At 47.2% G+C, this 15759-nt stretch overlaps 1 protein-coding gene and 1 long non-coding RNA gene across 7 annotated transcripts in view; one reads left to right on the forward strand and one right to left on the reverse strand.

Moving 5' to 3' along the window:
- The window catches only part of PLXNA4 (plexin A4), a 699000-nt gene that overhangs the window by 395550 nt on the left and 287691 nt on the right, over positions 1-15759 (reverse strand). The gene's annotated exons all lie outside the window — the stretch shown is intronic.
- On the forward strand, positions 11613-14079 carry LOC128327043 (uncharacterized). Its single transcript, XR_008308417.1, has 2 exons — positions 11613-11727; positions 12910-14079. It is a non-coding gene; the product is annotated as an uncharacterized LOC128327043 (long non-coding RNA).

A 15759-nucleotide genomic window follows, 5' to 3' on the forward strand; every position in this document is an offset into this window, starting at 1 on the left:
TTCCAATTGCCTGGAATATCTCCCGTGCCAATGAGACGATGTGATCACAAGAGAGAGAAAAGAGTACTGGAGCTAGCTGGGAAAATCATCTCCGCTAAGTGGATTATGCAAGGGACTCTCCTTGCCATCGCCTCCTGGCTCGGGGAGAGGAGGCAATATTGCAAGCATCCGTGCACCTGCTCCAGCAGCCGCTTTGCAATGAGATTAGCGAGCACTGAGATGGGTAGAGGGGGAAATGCTTGGGGAAACAAGCCCTGAAGCAGGCCCTGGCTCTTGGAACTCCCCTCATCCTGCAGAAACAAAGTGCCATCTTTTAAAGGGAATTCGCATGTAATAGCTGGGGGCTTCGGAGGACTGGTGTCCAACCAGGGAACTTGGGCCAGCTTCACAGCATGATGATCTCAGCTCTCATTGCTTCAGAGGAAGTATGTTTCTAGTCCTTATGGTCTTGAGCAAGCGTTCCCAACAGGGAGTACTAGTCCCCCCAGGGGTACTTGAGGGGCTCCCAGGAGGTACTACGAATCCTCCTGCCTCCCCATGCTACAGCCGTGCTGCTCATAAGCAACCCTATTGAAATTAAGGGGACATGTTTACTTCAAATAGGGATCACTTCAAAAAGTTTATTGCAATGGGAGTACTCACGAGTAACTTAGTCTGGACATAAACCAGCGACAGGAGTAACCTGTGTTATAACTGTAACATTTAAATTTGTGCAAGCACACACACAAATCTCTATGGGGTGCCTGAGCTGAAGGTTCACAACAGAAGGAGTGCACTTAGGAACATAGGAAGCTGCCATAAACTGAGTCAGACCACTAGTCTATCTAGCTCAGTATTGTCTTCACAGACTGGCAGCGGCATCTCCAAGGCTGCAGGCAGGAGTCTCTCTCAGTCTCATCTTGGAGATGTTTCCAGGGAGGGAACTTGGAACCGATATGCTTCCCAGAGTGGCTCCATCCCTTAAGACGAAAATCTTACAGTGCTCACATGCGGTCTCCCATTCAAATGCAACCAGGGTGAACCCAGCTTAGCTAAGGGGACAAGTCATGCTTGCTGCCACAAGACCAGCACTCCTCCCTTGTTATGAAAGGCAGGGAACTGCTGGTCTTAGGTTCTCTATTCTTTACAGGCCTTAACGCTGCTAACTGAGCAAAGAGGCCCCTTTTGAAGCGGCCCCGCTCTTATGCTTAGCAGGGCCCTCTTCAAACCCAGCACAGCATCCTCCCAATGGTTGTTGCTGGTGTCTATCTCCTGTTTCTTTTTAGATTGTGAGCCCTTTGGGGACAGGGAGTCCTGGCTGTTTGTTTGTTCTTGCTCTGCAGAAATCGCTTTGAGAACTTTGGTTGAAAAGCCGTATACAAATATTTGTAGTTCGTCTTTACTGTGTAAAACCTGCAAATATTACAGCATTTGGTGACATCTCAAGTGCTCCAAGTGTCCAGGATCTGAGATCTACCTATGCCCAATCTCCATGCCTCCCCCTGCTTTCTTTCCTCCAAAAATTCTTGGCAAACATGCCACGTTCTTTGGAAGCCCGACTCTTGGGACCAGAGTAGCAAATTAGAGTTGCCACTGGATTTAATCTGGAGTGAAACATGGAGGTGAATTTTGAACGTCTTTGCTCAGGCAAAGGTATCCATAGGAGGTTGAAAGAAGAGGCAGGAATGTTCATAAGACTAGAGAAATTCTCATGGGGACTACACACATCCCTTAGTACTTGTAGGAAATTCACTTGCATCCCAGTGTTGAACATATCGACTCACACGTACATCCCACGGATTTAAATTCGACTTCCCTCCAAATAAGCATGTACAGGATAGCAGCCCTAATTGATGACATGATTTTTGGTGCAGATTTGGGGTTCATTTTGTAAATCATTTTGATCTCTCCCCCCTCCCCCGCCGCCCTACTTCTTTTAGCCTTTCTTTTTCACTTAAGAGATCACAGCATCCTGATAACAGCAGCCGACGAAACGATGGCAGGCCAAGGTTTCCTCGGCGGAGCTCACACCAGCTCCTCCCTCTCTCTTTTCGCCAAACTGTCGGCATTTGAAGTGAGCTTTTTGGAAGTACTAGCCTCCAGGTGTGGCCATTAGTTCAACCCTTGCCTCCAATTGTGACATCAGGATCAACAACATGACAGCAGGTGCAGCGGATGGCTTGAGAGCACACCGTGACCTGGATTTGGTTCCATGCCCAGCTACAGACACGCTGTTATCCTGCTCAAGACTGTCTCCGAGAGAGAAACCGGTTGTAGCATTTCAAGAGTGGTGGTTTGATATGTGCTGTTGATGCCCTCCAAATATACATTCTTGGGTCTCAGGGCAAGCTCTCGGGGGGCGGGGGGGGGACCTGGGCTTTGCATTTTCAGCAGGCAAGAGCAGACTAAATGAGCTACGGTTGCCAACTTGTCAACTGGCTCTTGCAGCTCTGCTTTTAACAGCAGGATGGTTTGCAGTGATGCATGGGTGACAGGACTTGCCCCGGTGCCATGATCGAGTTAAAAGCTCAGCAACAAGGTTAGGTTAAAAAGTTGGCGACCCGATGTCGTGAGCAGGCAGAAGCGACCTTCAGCAGTTTGTAATGGGGAAAAGGTGACCAAGTGGGGCTAGGTGGGAAATATGGTTGTTAGAGGGAAGACTGGGCAGAGAGTTTCCCAAGGAGAGACTCCGGCTCACATTTTGGGTGTTTGGGAAAGGGCTGATATGCTCTCAGAAACTGCCCTGGCTAATCTTTTTTCACCACTGCCTGGCTTGCAGCAATGCTCCTCTCATGAGCTGGCAGCTGCATTTTTTTTAAACCCACAATTCCCCTCTGAACAGTGCTTTGCTCAGAGTGGGACTGAGTTCCCAAGAGGTAAATGGTGGCTGTCAGAGGGTGGGAGAAGTATTGTGCTGCTAGTATGCTCAGCTGGTGTTTGCTGAGAGATGCCAAGTTTCCCCCCTGGTAGCATCTCCAAGACAGGGCTGAGAGAGAGACCTTCCCTGTAACCTTGGAGAAGCTGCTGCCAGTCTGTGTAGGTGGACCAAGGGTCTGAGCTAGGTGGACCAAGGGTCTGACTCAGTATATGGCAGCTTCCTATGTTCCACCCCTGAAAAGTGCCAACCCCATTTCCAGTTTTGCTGCCTGCAAGTGGAAGAGCAGGGTGGATTTCAGCTCAGCCTTAGAAACGCACACAAGAACGTCCCTATTTTCATTGGTTGGAGATCTGGTTATTTTAAGCCAAGCAGGTGATTCTCATGGCTTGCCAAAATGTTGTAAGGCCGTGATCCCCAACCAGTGTTTTGGAACACATTACTGTGCCATGGGCAACTGGCCCAGATGCTAGGCTGACTTGCTGTGAGTCAGCTCCAACAGTGGGGAGTTTAAACTCCCTGTTTTTGGAGTTGATTCACCCCATAATGCACCAGGAAGTACATGTCCCTCCCCATGCTTGAGGTAGCAAACCAGCTCCAAAAGTGGGGCATTTAAACTCTCTACTTTTGTATCAGACTTGCCCCATAATGCACCAAGTAGGATGCATCCTTCCTGGTGCATTATGGGATGTCTTGGCTCCAAAAGCTGGGAGTTTAAACTCCCTGCTTCTGGCACTGACACTAAATATATCACAAAAAGGAGGCAGATTCGCCAACACACACGCGCACACACACACACACACACACACACACACCCTGGTGGTGACTAACTTTGCTGGGGGGCCACTGTGCCGATATTTTTGTTTAAGCAGACGGCACAACTTTACCTTTAGGGATGAAGAAGGTCGGGAGACACTGTTCTAAGGAGCCAGGAGAGTGTCACGTTCCCCGCAAGAGGAGGAAAGTTTCTGCAGCCAATAACCTCATCAGCAGTTCATTCCCCGAAGGGCTCGGTCTCTCCATTCTCTCTGCACGGCAGTAATTGAAAAGAAAAGAACAAGAGTCCCCCCCTCTTGAAAAGGTCCTGGCTGGACAATAAATCCTCCCGACAGTGATAAATACAGGCATTTACTTTGGAAGAACAACCTCAACACAACCCAGCATATTTACTGGTAAACTGCAGAATTGCTCCTGCCGCCTCCCTGCCTGCTGCACAGCCGTCGCCCCATTCTCTACTCCTCGTTATGGCGCTCTCCTGCTGACCTTTGCACCATGGCCCCTTTTCAATCCCTCCCACTTGTATTTTCATTCCATTCAGTCCTCCTGCACCCTCATCACCCCTTGCTTTGATTAAGCCGCACACTTGAAATCACTTAATATTTCGTTATCTCCTTAATGCCCTACAACTAGCCTGTTGCAGTCACAATCCAAAGCGGAAAGTGAGTGGATATCCCCATGTGGACATCCCCTGCGCCTGCTTATAGATCAAGCGGGCTGTGTCATATGTGTGTGAGCATGCCATTTACATGGAATATTCTACCACCAAAAAAACCACCGCTAATTATTATATGGTTGGCTTGCTGCAAGGTCTGAGGATGGGATTGACTTCAAACCATAAGGGATCTGGTTTTATGGAACTGATAGACAAAGACTTGCCTAAGGCTGTGGACTGACAGTGATGGGTCTTCTAGAATATGAATCCACGTACTCAGCAAGAATAGATACAAAAAGAAAGACTAAAGTCGTGCAAAGCCTGAAGTTTCAGACAGTATTTGTGAAAGCTATCGTTGGCCAGTATGCTCTATGGTTACCAACACAAGCATTAGGTGATGGGCAGGAACTGGTCTCCTTTACCAATGCTTCGATCACAGGGGTCCAGAGAGGGGCTGCTCCTCCTAGCTATCGGCTTTAGAACAGGGATTCTTAACATTGGGTCCCTAGATGTTATTGGACTTCAACTCCCATAATCCCCAGCCAAAGGCCACTGGGCCTGGGGATTATAGGAGCTGAAGTCCAATAACATCTGGAGACCCAATGCTGAGAATCTCTGCTTTAGAAGGTTACAGCAGGCATCTGATCTGGCTAAAACTGGGTGGGGGGGAATCGGGATCAGGGATCAGATTTGTAGGGTCCATCTACATATCCCCCCGCAACTTGACTACAGTCTCCTTATGAGCAGAGCAAGTAAGATGAAACAAATGGGCAGGACAAGTCACATCTTTGTCTGCAAAAATCTATAACCACTGCGGCTGATACTATCAGCATGAGCAAAGATGACTGTTGAACCCAGAAAGGAAAACTTTCTATTCACTGGAAAACTTTCCTCAGCTCAGGCCAGTTAAGCAAGAGTGCCTGATGAAGGCCAGGAACTAGTCTCCTTGTGAGTAGGGGAAGCGAAGTCTCTTCCCAAGCAGAGCCTTCACCAAAGAAATGCAGGGACAAAACAAGGGCCTCACTCTATTCCCGTGTCTCTGTGGCAAACGCTCTGTATGCCTGGCACTGAAAATCATCGGGTGAGCCTCCCTTGAGTTCTGCAGTAGCGACAGTCCAAACATGGACAATCCCAATGCAGTCCTTATTGGCACTTCTGGAGCGAAAGTGAATGGACTGCAATCCATCCACTTTCCATCCATTCACTTTCACTCCAGAAGTGCCAATAGGGACTGCACTGGGATCGCCCACACTTGGGCTGCAGCTACTGCAGAATGCTAGGGAGGCTCACACGATGATTGCCAGGGTAGGAGGTGTCTCCCTGTCCATTCCTGTTTCAGGAGCTGTGCACTCTACCAATTTGTGATTATCTGTAAAATAAGGTTGGAGGCAAGGAGTTTGGTTGTGTGCTCAACCGCAGCTGGAAAGGGTGTTTTTTTCTCCTACTTTGCTCTGAAGCTGGGGCACTAGGGCCCGCACATCTTACCCAGCTGGGGTTGAGCACATGACCAAACTCCTGGCCTACAGCCTTGTTTTACACTCATTGAATGATCACAAATTGAGAGTGTGCAAAACTCCCAAACTAGGGTAGGAGGTGTTTCCTACCCTAGTAATCACTGTGTGAATGGCCCTACATTATCTCAGTGTGCTGGGGCATTCCCACTCAGTTGAGAGAGGAGAGGGAACAAGCTAACTGGGACTACGGTCCTGGAATCCTGAACATCTGGGTACATCCCACCTTAAAAATTTCAGGAGTGTTTTTTTAGTTACACAACTGTGATTAGGCACAATTAAAACAATACATATGACTCATGTGTGGACTAAGGAGAAGTAAAACCTTTCCATTTATTTTTTGCCTTTCTGAATGCAGGCCTCTCATGTCCATGACCTTTATAGACGAAGGTGGATATGCTGTTTTCACAATGCCAATCCAATCCACTGCTGCACACTGCCCCAGTATTATCGTCATCATCCACTGTTAGCTTAATTGCACATCATGTTTCCCCCTTCAAATCTCACTTTTGGAAGGATAATGCATGTCTGAATCATGCATCGCTTGCTCCATAGGCTTAATTAATATGTTCCAGTAATTAAGACAGCCAGCCAACTCTTTCACTATAGTTAGGGATGTCAGAGTAATCCGACAGTGGATGGCTGTCAGCAGTACACGGCTCCCTCCGTCAATGCACATTTCTTGCATTTGATTCCCATCCACACCCAGCACGGCCAGTCAACATGCATGTGTTGGTCTGCTGCTATAATGCGCATCAGTTTCTGTAACTATTTCTCAGGAGGAAAGGAAAAACCAAGCACCTCGCATGTGCAGAAGTTGTAAGGAAAACCAAGGAGATTTGGGACATGACACAGCAATGCTGCACAGATTCGACGATCCTGAAGAGGTTGGACTACAACTCCCACAGTCCCTTACTATTTAACACTGTGGCTGGGAATTATGGGAGTTGTCATCCAAAAACAGCTGGATGGCTAAAGTTGTGTAGCCCCGCTACAGGGACATAAGAACAGCCCTGCTGGATCAGGCCCAAGGAAGCCCATCTAGTCCAGCATCCCCTCTTAAAACCTGTCACCACACCTTGTGGCAGAGAATTCCACAAGTTCCTTATGCATTGTGTGAAAAAGTACTTCTGTTTGTTGGTCCTAAACTTCCCGGCACACGTGACCTCCTGAGAATATCCCAAAGGATGGGGGAAGCAATGCAGAAAACGGCTCTGTGGAAATAAAGAAATCGGTTCCAGGCAACCTTTGTGGTAAGCCTTTGGTTCTATTTCGCTTGCTTGCCTTTGGGAGACTCAACCATGACACAATCTGGGAAGCCACAACTTAAGTTGACAGATGGCTTCTTTTCCAGACATTGTCCAGTGTAGCTTCAGCAAATCCCGTCAATCCAAATGAATCAATTAATGGAATCACACAGCTCCTGTTCAACGTGGTCGGCGACACCCAGAAGTCCCATTCGGCCGCCTGCCACCCTGGGCGCTGCTTGTGACAGCTACATTGTTGCCACCTGACAGTGATGGAGCTGCTTGGCGTTGGGTCTCTTACACCTAGCAGACGCCTCTTTGGCGATGCCGCTTGGGCTGGGGCTGGCTGTAGAATTGGAAGGGCTCCCTCTTTCGACATTCTCTGTTCTACTGAGCTGTCAACCAGTGGAGCATCTTTGGCCAGTTAATCCTGCCGTCCTGAGCACAGTTAAATAGGAGGAAGACCTGCTGGACTCAAAGGAACTTCTTTCTAATGAAACACAGGTTGAATTCTTCACACACACACACCTTCCCTTTATTGCAATAAGGTTACAATATATAGACATAATCAAGGAAGATAATGACTCATGGAAATATAACTAAAAAGAAAAGGAAAGAATGCCTTAGCATAGCTTAATGTGATAGGATGCAGCTATGGTGGGGGGCAGGGGGGTAAACTCACCTTCTTCAAGGATATGTGACTTCTAGCATTGAATTCTACTCTGAATGTCTTTTATTTCAACTTTTTAAAAAAGCAAATGATTGAGCAATTATTCCATTACATGTACAGCATCATTAAGTCAAGCAATATTTCAGTAGTTAATTTTCAAAAGGAAATTTGCTTTGGTTGTTTAAAACCAGACATTACCACCACCACTGACAACTGCTTAGCAATCTGCAGACGCAAACCGAAGGCTGCATGTTGCATTGATGCCTTTTGAAAAGGGTCAGCAGAGGTTCTTAAACTTGCATTCCACCCCCCGCGATGTTGTTGGACTACAACTCCCATCATCCCCTTTGGTCACTGTGGTTGGCGGGAGTTGTAGTCAAACAACATCCAGGAAGCCAGGTTATGATGAGGACCCCTGGGCTAGAAAACAAATACATGGAATGGCTATTAACCCCGATGCCTCTGAATACCAAAGACTGGTGAAGGAAAGGTCAGCATCTGTTCTGCTTGTGGACGGGCCACTGTTGAAAAATGAATGCTTGGTCAGATCCGGCAAGTTAATTCCTTTCTTTTGGATGTGGTAATGCTGGGCTTGATTTCAGCTTGCCACTGCGCAGGGGCATCGCTACATTTGAGTTAAAGGGTTCAAAGAACATGGGCCCCCAGCTCCTGAGGGCCCTCCAGGTCCATCTCTCTCTATTTTCTTCATTATCTCCCTCACTCTGGGGGGCTGAGAGAGAGGGATGAACACAGGACCCCTCGCCCCTAGCTACGCCCCTGCCACTGCAGAAAATTTTAAGCACCTACTTTGTGCTTCTCAGTCCTCTATTTCCACTGCCTTAATAACCCTATATACATGTTCAATGCACATGCAGTAGAATCTAGCCCTCTGAACAAGTTTATGTTCAATGCATGTACAACCCATGTACAGCGTATGCACGTACAGCTCTCTATGCATGTACATTTCTCTCACACATTATGCTGAATCCACCAACAGCAGTACACTTCTCCTATCTATATCCTGCATTTGGGGTAACTGGACCCAGGTTCACTTTTAAAATGAACACAGGCACACTCCTTTACACAGAAACATGGGGGGGGGGGGGTGTCCAGACAACTGAGCACACACGCAACCTAACATCTGAATAAGGCTAATTGAGGTTCTCGCAAACAGCAACTGAGGTGGGTCAATCCATTTGTCAACTCCATCACTTCAGGCTGCAGCTGGTCACGTGGTTTAATCCTTCTCTAGTTAAAAAAAAAAAATTCCCACACACCGAAAACTAGCATTTCAGAAAGAAAAGTCCTAGCTTTACCAGCTCCCTGGCATGCTAGTTTTCTATGTGAAGGGATATATAATGAGGCAGTAAACCTGTTTCTGGGCTCTGTCATTCCAGACTGCAGCTGGAAGTCCACATGATCAAATGGTCCATACCACTGTTCCCTCTAACAGGGATTCCCAGATGTTGTTCACTACAACTCCCAGCATTCCCAGCTGCAGTGGCCTTTAGCTGGGGATTCTGGGAGTTGTAGTCAACAACATCTGGAAATCCCTGTTAGAGGGGACACTAGTCCACACAAAACATATTTTTGTGTTGTGTTCCTTAGCCACCTTGGAGGCCCTTTGGGACTGAAAGGCAGGATAAAACTATTTTTTTACACACACACACACACACACACACACACACACACCCTGCCTTTCAAACCCATAGGCCTCCAAGGTGGCTAACAAACACAGCACAAAAAAATATGTTTGGTAGGGACCATCTGATCATGCAAACCTCCACCTGCAGTCTGGAATGACAGTGCCCAAACACAGGTTTACTGTCTCATTTGCAGCTTGGAAGAAGTGAGTATCCAGGTCTGAGGCCAGCCAGGGCCCAAGAGAAAGCAAATGGCTGGCATATATGGAAGAAAGACCACCAAGGAGGGTTAAACAAACGAGGCTCCACTGGGAAGTGCCAAATCACAGGGCCAGGTGGGATGGAGGGAAAGGGCTGCATGGCTCAGGAATTCCAGTTGCCAGAAAGAAGCATCTTAATGCATTTTGCCTGGGGTGCCTCTACCTCTGTCTGTATACTGCAAGAGGGAAGACCTGAAAATTGGCTTTTGTGCAACTTTGTGCAGCTCAAGCAAGCCTCTCTCTCTCTCCCTCCCCCCCCCCCCCGCCAGTTGATAAGCAAAGCCATTTGGCAGGCAGCTATTTCAAAGGGGTCAAATCTTAAAGGGGGAGATAATAAGGAGGTCAATGTGGCAGCTCTCCATTACTGCAATATAGCTAATTAAACAGAAGCAGGCTCATGTTAGACATGCTTGGAAATGCTGCCGCTACATTCTGAAAAGCATATTAACAGTGACTTCTGCTTCATAATGAAACCACACAGGGACCCAAGTCTGCATTGCAGTCTGCCATCACAGAGCAAGCACGAGTCTCAGTGGCCCATCCTGCCTGACCACCTGCCCTAAATGTAGCCCTGAAATAGTTCCTGTGGAGCTTTATCAGAGAAGCAGAGCTGGAAGGCCCTAAAAAGACTGGGGATGGGGCTCTGCCTCAACGGTACCCAGAAGGTCCCGGGTGGCATCTCCAGGTAGGATTGGCAACAACTCCTGCCTAAAACCTTGGAAAGTTCTTGCCATTCAGTCTAGACAATATTGAGTTGGATGGACCATTCATATGACTAAGTATAAGACAGCTTCCTGTGTATAAGGCAGCTACAGTCTAAACCATGGATTCTCAACGTTGGGTCCCCAGATGTTACTGGACTTCAACTCCCATAATCCCCAGCCCCAGTGGCCTTTGGTTGGAAATTATGGGAGTTTAAGTCCAATAACATCTGGGGACCCAACATTGAGAATCCCTGGTCTAAACCACTTGCTGATTTTCCACAAGCCAACCAATGCATCTAGATAATAGTGTGGCATAAGCAAAGAATGGGCTCCATACAAGAAGAAAAAAAGCTAGGACAAGAATAACACAAGCAAACTAAGCTGCATGCTGCAGAGGAAGGGGGGGGACCCTGTAATCATACTTCATGGCCCCAGACTTGGGCTTTGAAAACTCAGGGGATGGGGAAGACTAGAGGAAGAACCATGGCAGAGATCTGCACAGGAAGGAAGCCCCAGAAGCCAGCACAATCACCATCTGCCTTGCCCAAGGATGTTGCCCTTCAGCCCTCATCTGATTCCAAAGATCCCTCCTCTTCAAAATGCTCTGCAGTGCAGAAGAACAATCCACTGCTCTTGCTCTACAGCCAGGGGTAACAGGAGACTCCCCAGCCCCATTGGACTAATGTCTACAAAAGAGGGCATGGCCCCTTTGCAAGAGCTTTCCTCAGAGGGGTGGGGCTACAAATAACACCCAGGTGGCCTTAACTGAAAGCTCACTGGTCCTTCCTGCTAATTGCTAGTGCACCATCTGTAGCTGCTGTTTGGAACTGCTGTGCAGCCTGCCTCTGATCCTTGCTTTACTAGGAGCTGGCCAGGGTCCTGATCTCCTACACATATTCTGACTTCTTGTCAAGTCGGCAAGGTCCCAGCATGGAACATAACAGTGATGCTTTTCAGTCCTATTCTAAAGCTTTTCAGGGCTAGCAGTGCTATCCAGCCAAAACTTTACTGGCCCAAATATTACTTTGGACTCTTTGCCAACCGCCATAGTTGGAGGATTCAGAACCACTAAACAATGCCAGTCGAGGCATTCTTGCTGTGAGTGCACATGTGTGAACTGTCATTCTCAAACCTGTACAGCAGGGGTAGATAACCTTTGGCAGCCCAGCCTTTGTGCAACTACAGCTCCCAATGCTATTGTGTACAACGTGTGCACTTGTCTAATCGGGGGGGGGGGGCAGTAATGCAGGGCACCCAAAGCAACAAGGTGAGGGAACAGTCTTGATTAGCAGGCTATTCCCTGCCAGTAGCAATGCAGGGGAGGAAGCTGCAGCAGCCAGAAGAATAGAGTTCCCTGCCGCCCAGCAGATCGGCTGCCACATTTCTCCCCTGGCTGGCTGGACACTGTAAGGTTTTTAAAAAAAAAAACTACCCATGAGATGTTTTCTTTTTCTTTTCTGTCCATTTTTTGGTGGGGGAGAGGTACAGCCCCACCTACCCTCACTGAATGGCCATCACTGTCTACTCCTATGGTGCTTCTACCGTCCTCAGATGTAGGGGGTCTCTGTGTTGGAATGCACTTGCCCATATGAATCTGCCAGGGTCCTCAAACAGCCATCTCTGGCCCCGTTCTTAGACCTTCCACTGACATAGATCTGGTTGGTAAGGACCAGGACAGGGCCTCCTCAGTACTGGCCCCCCATTTTTTGAATCCCAGAGATGCTTCATCAGCTTCTCTCTTAGATTAGTTAGTTGTTTGGGGTGTTGTTGTTTTTTAATTGAAAACACTCCTTTCTAAAGAAGCATTTGAAAAATTGTTTTAAATTTGGTTTCTGCTTTTAATTCCATTTTAGGCCAGCCTGCTATTTAATCTTGGTGGATTTGTTTCCATGCTTAATAATCATTTATTGTTTTTATTATGGTTTGATTGTAAGCCGCCCTGAGCAGCAACTGTGCAGGAGGGACAGGAGAGAAATATTTTAAATAGATAAATAAATGTGCTGAGATAACTCTAAAGAGATGACCTTCCTCAAGGCAGCTAGGCAGGACAGGGAAGAAAGCATTCCTTTTACAGAAACAAAAAACTCAGTACGTGCTCAGGAGCCCCCAGCCACAGATACCAGACTTTATGTGGGCGGGGGGGGGAGTAGCCACCACACACAGGACAGATCCCCCCTGGCCAAAATGGCTGCAAGTTGGGAGGATCAGTGCTGCCCCATTGTGTGCCCTTTTCGTTTCACCCATTCCGCTCACATCTTTTCCCATGGTTTTCTTTCCTGTTAATGAGCATGGATCCTCCTTTGAAAAAAATCCCCATTACAATAGTTAAAAGAGCACACCTACGCTGCCAGCGAAATATGTATGGGGAAAGAAAGAACATAGCAGGAGTTCTTATCAGAATCAGCACCTTTCCCTTCTTTTGTGCAAGAGTGTTAAAGATCACAGGAAATACACCCAACAGAGTAGTTTTATTATACAGAAGATGGGAAGGAGGAAAGGGTGAGCTGGAGAGGCAACCCCCTCCCCGTTTGCCACCCCTACCCCCTGCAAGGCCGATCCACATGCTACCCTCGTCTTATCCTTTCCAGTTTTGCAGCAGAAGAAAAAGATTTTGTAATGATGGAGCAAAGGGACCATATCAAGAGGCTATAAAGAAAACAGCATCAAAGACGGGCCGGAGGAATAAAGGAGCCTCTTTGCTGATCCGCAGCTGAGCTGGGCAGGCTTATAAAAGATAAATAATGCTGACATTACAAAGCTTTGGCTAATTCATTTTTCTCCTTGTCACCACTTGGGATAATTGGCCTCCACAACAAGTGTAGGGACGGGGAGAAAAAGGGAAGGAGGTCGGCTCCTTTCCTCATAGACGGTGTGTTGCGTTTTTTCTTCGAGGTACAAGTTGGATTAGACGGCGTGTTACGCTGCTGATAAATATAGAGAGCGCGATCCAAACGCTTCCCCTTCTAATCCGAAGAGCAGAGCTTGTCAGTGAATAGCTCAAGGGCCTGTGGATCAAGCGAGGCCTAGTTGCCGTCTCCATGACAACGAGCCCTGCGCTACGAGTCAAGGCTTCACCTGGACGCTTTGCAGATATGAAGCCTTCAAGGAAGTTTTGCTCAGTTTGACGTGCCCGTACGGTACAGGCAGGAGCCGGGTGGCAGGCAACAGTTGTCTCTGCTGCCGCATCGGCACTCAGCAGCGTCTCCTGTTCTTGTGAAGGCTGTCTTTTTATCTATAAAGAAATCCAGCTCTTTACATAGCAGGGGTGTGTTTATTTATTGCCCCTTGGCTGAAAGCAAGATGCTTCTCAGCCACCAGTGAAAGGGCTGCATTTCTTTTTATTCCGACAAAAGTGCAAACACCTCCTCATGGAGATCAAATTGTAGTCAGGGGGCCACTGGCATACCACAGAGAGGGCCTCACCTCGAAGCTTCAAGGTTCTCCATGAATTTGTCTACTTCCCTTGTAAGGCTTTCTAAGCTAGCTAGCCAATCAATCAATTTTTTATTAAGAACCCAGAATTTGTATACACAAAGATAATCGGATAATTTGTCTACTGCAAACAAATCTAAACAGAACCAGCAGAACAGTAATTAAATGCCTGGAAGAAGTAACAGAAATCCATGACACAAAACAAGGAAGAATCTGAAGAATCACCACATCTTGTGGAACCAAATTCCATGTATTAATTATTTGCTGTATGAAGAAGTACTCGCTTTTGTCTGTGCATAATTAAACTATGGAATGTATTGCCAAGAGATGTGTTTCTCTGCCTCTTCCTTCTTATGCGGCCACCCCTTTTCTTCATCAGGATTCCCATTCCTTGATGAGTAGCATAGCGGGCAGAAATATATCTTTCCACAGCATGGAGTACTGTAATGAGGTCTGCTGCACCAGATGAATTCCTGCCACTAGAGATGCTAAAGGCCAAGGGGGACAAAACAGCAACTCCAGTCCCTCTGTGGCCAAAGCTCTCTTCCCATTAGGCTCAAATACCTGGGCACTCTCCAGACAAGACTCAACAACGGGGTCAGGACGAATCTTCCACACTTCCTGAGTCATGACACTGCCTGTGTCATGACATGTTCACATTTCCAATGCCAAGTTGCGAATTTAATCGCTGCAATATAGAGCAAGGACTTCATATATCCGGCATGAAAAAGTTGCTGTTTTTTTGGGTTGTTAGTTGCTGCGAGACTGCTCCCCCTGCTATTTATGTCCCGAATGCAACTTGCCCAAACGGAGGCATTTTGCTGCTGCTGAGCAGCTAGTCTGGAAAGCACCCTGGTAAGCACCTTTGCTACCAATTTATTTAGGGCAGACCCTCATGATCATTTTAATGTCCATTTAATGGGAATCTAGAGATTATCATGGTACACACGCTCCCATGTGTGCTGCAAAAAAATCTCCCAATCTCAGTTGGTGCTGCAACTTCCAATTAATCTTAAATCAGAACTCCATTGGCTGATCGTGGTTAAATGTCAGTTAGTCACAATGCCAGCTGGGATCAGGAAGGGGTTGGGGGTTTTTTTGGCGGGTGGGGTGGGGTGGGGTGGGTGGGTTGCGGAATACATGGTATGCTCTCTGGGAGCATGGGACCAAGACTCCCTTTAAATGGACTTTAAAATGACCGTGAGAACCTGCCCTTTGAATTGAAGTCTGCCACCTTCCGTATCAGCACCAGCAACATTTTTATCTGTATGTACCACAACACTCTCATGAAATTGGTCACGATGGTTTCACTCTACAGATGGGGAGAACTGAGTCTGAGGGGTAAAGATCTGCCCAAATCACTCCATGAAAACACAGCCATGTGGGCAATATGAACTCAGGTCCCCATGCAAAATCGATTATATACAAACTGAAGACTGGTTCACACATGCATGCCAATCGTTTGTTTTCTCCACACTTGATTACTGAGAAAGTGATGATGGCAGCTGGATATGTGAGCTTAGTCCACTGAAAAGTTGTTGTTTTTTTACACATGGGAAGCAATATTAATCTTCTGTGCACTGAATTGGATCTGTGATGCTTCCACTCACACATGCAAATCAGCATTTGGTCCCACAGGCCTAATGAGATGAAGATCAATGTGTGAAACAACCTCCTAAGGCAGTGGTTCTCAATACAGGTTCCTCCAGATGTTGCTGAACTAGAACTCGCAGCATCCCCAGCCACAATAAATTGATGCTGGGAGTTCTAGTTCAGCAACATCTGGAGGGATCCTGGTTGGGAACCACTTCCCTAAAGAGACTTCTCATAAACACAGTCCAACAGAATGACTTTCCTTCAGTCCACACACTGCCTTATCAGCAACCCCCTGGAATGATTTCATGAAGCAAAATGTTTGAAAAGATCTCTTAACTTGATCTGCACACCCGGAGGGCAGCTAAGGTATCTGCAATGTGTGAATTCATCCCTCACTAAGTTTTGCTACA

This window comes from Hemicordylus capensis, chromosome 5 (genome assembly GCF_027244095.1).
Source record: "Hemicordylus capensis ecotype Gifberg chromosome 5, rHemCap1.1.pri, whole genome shotgun sequence".
In the NCBI taxonomy this organism is placed as follows: Eukaryota; Metazoa; Chordata; class Lepidosauria; order Squamata; family Cordylidae; genus Hemicordylus; species Hemicordylus capensis.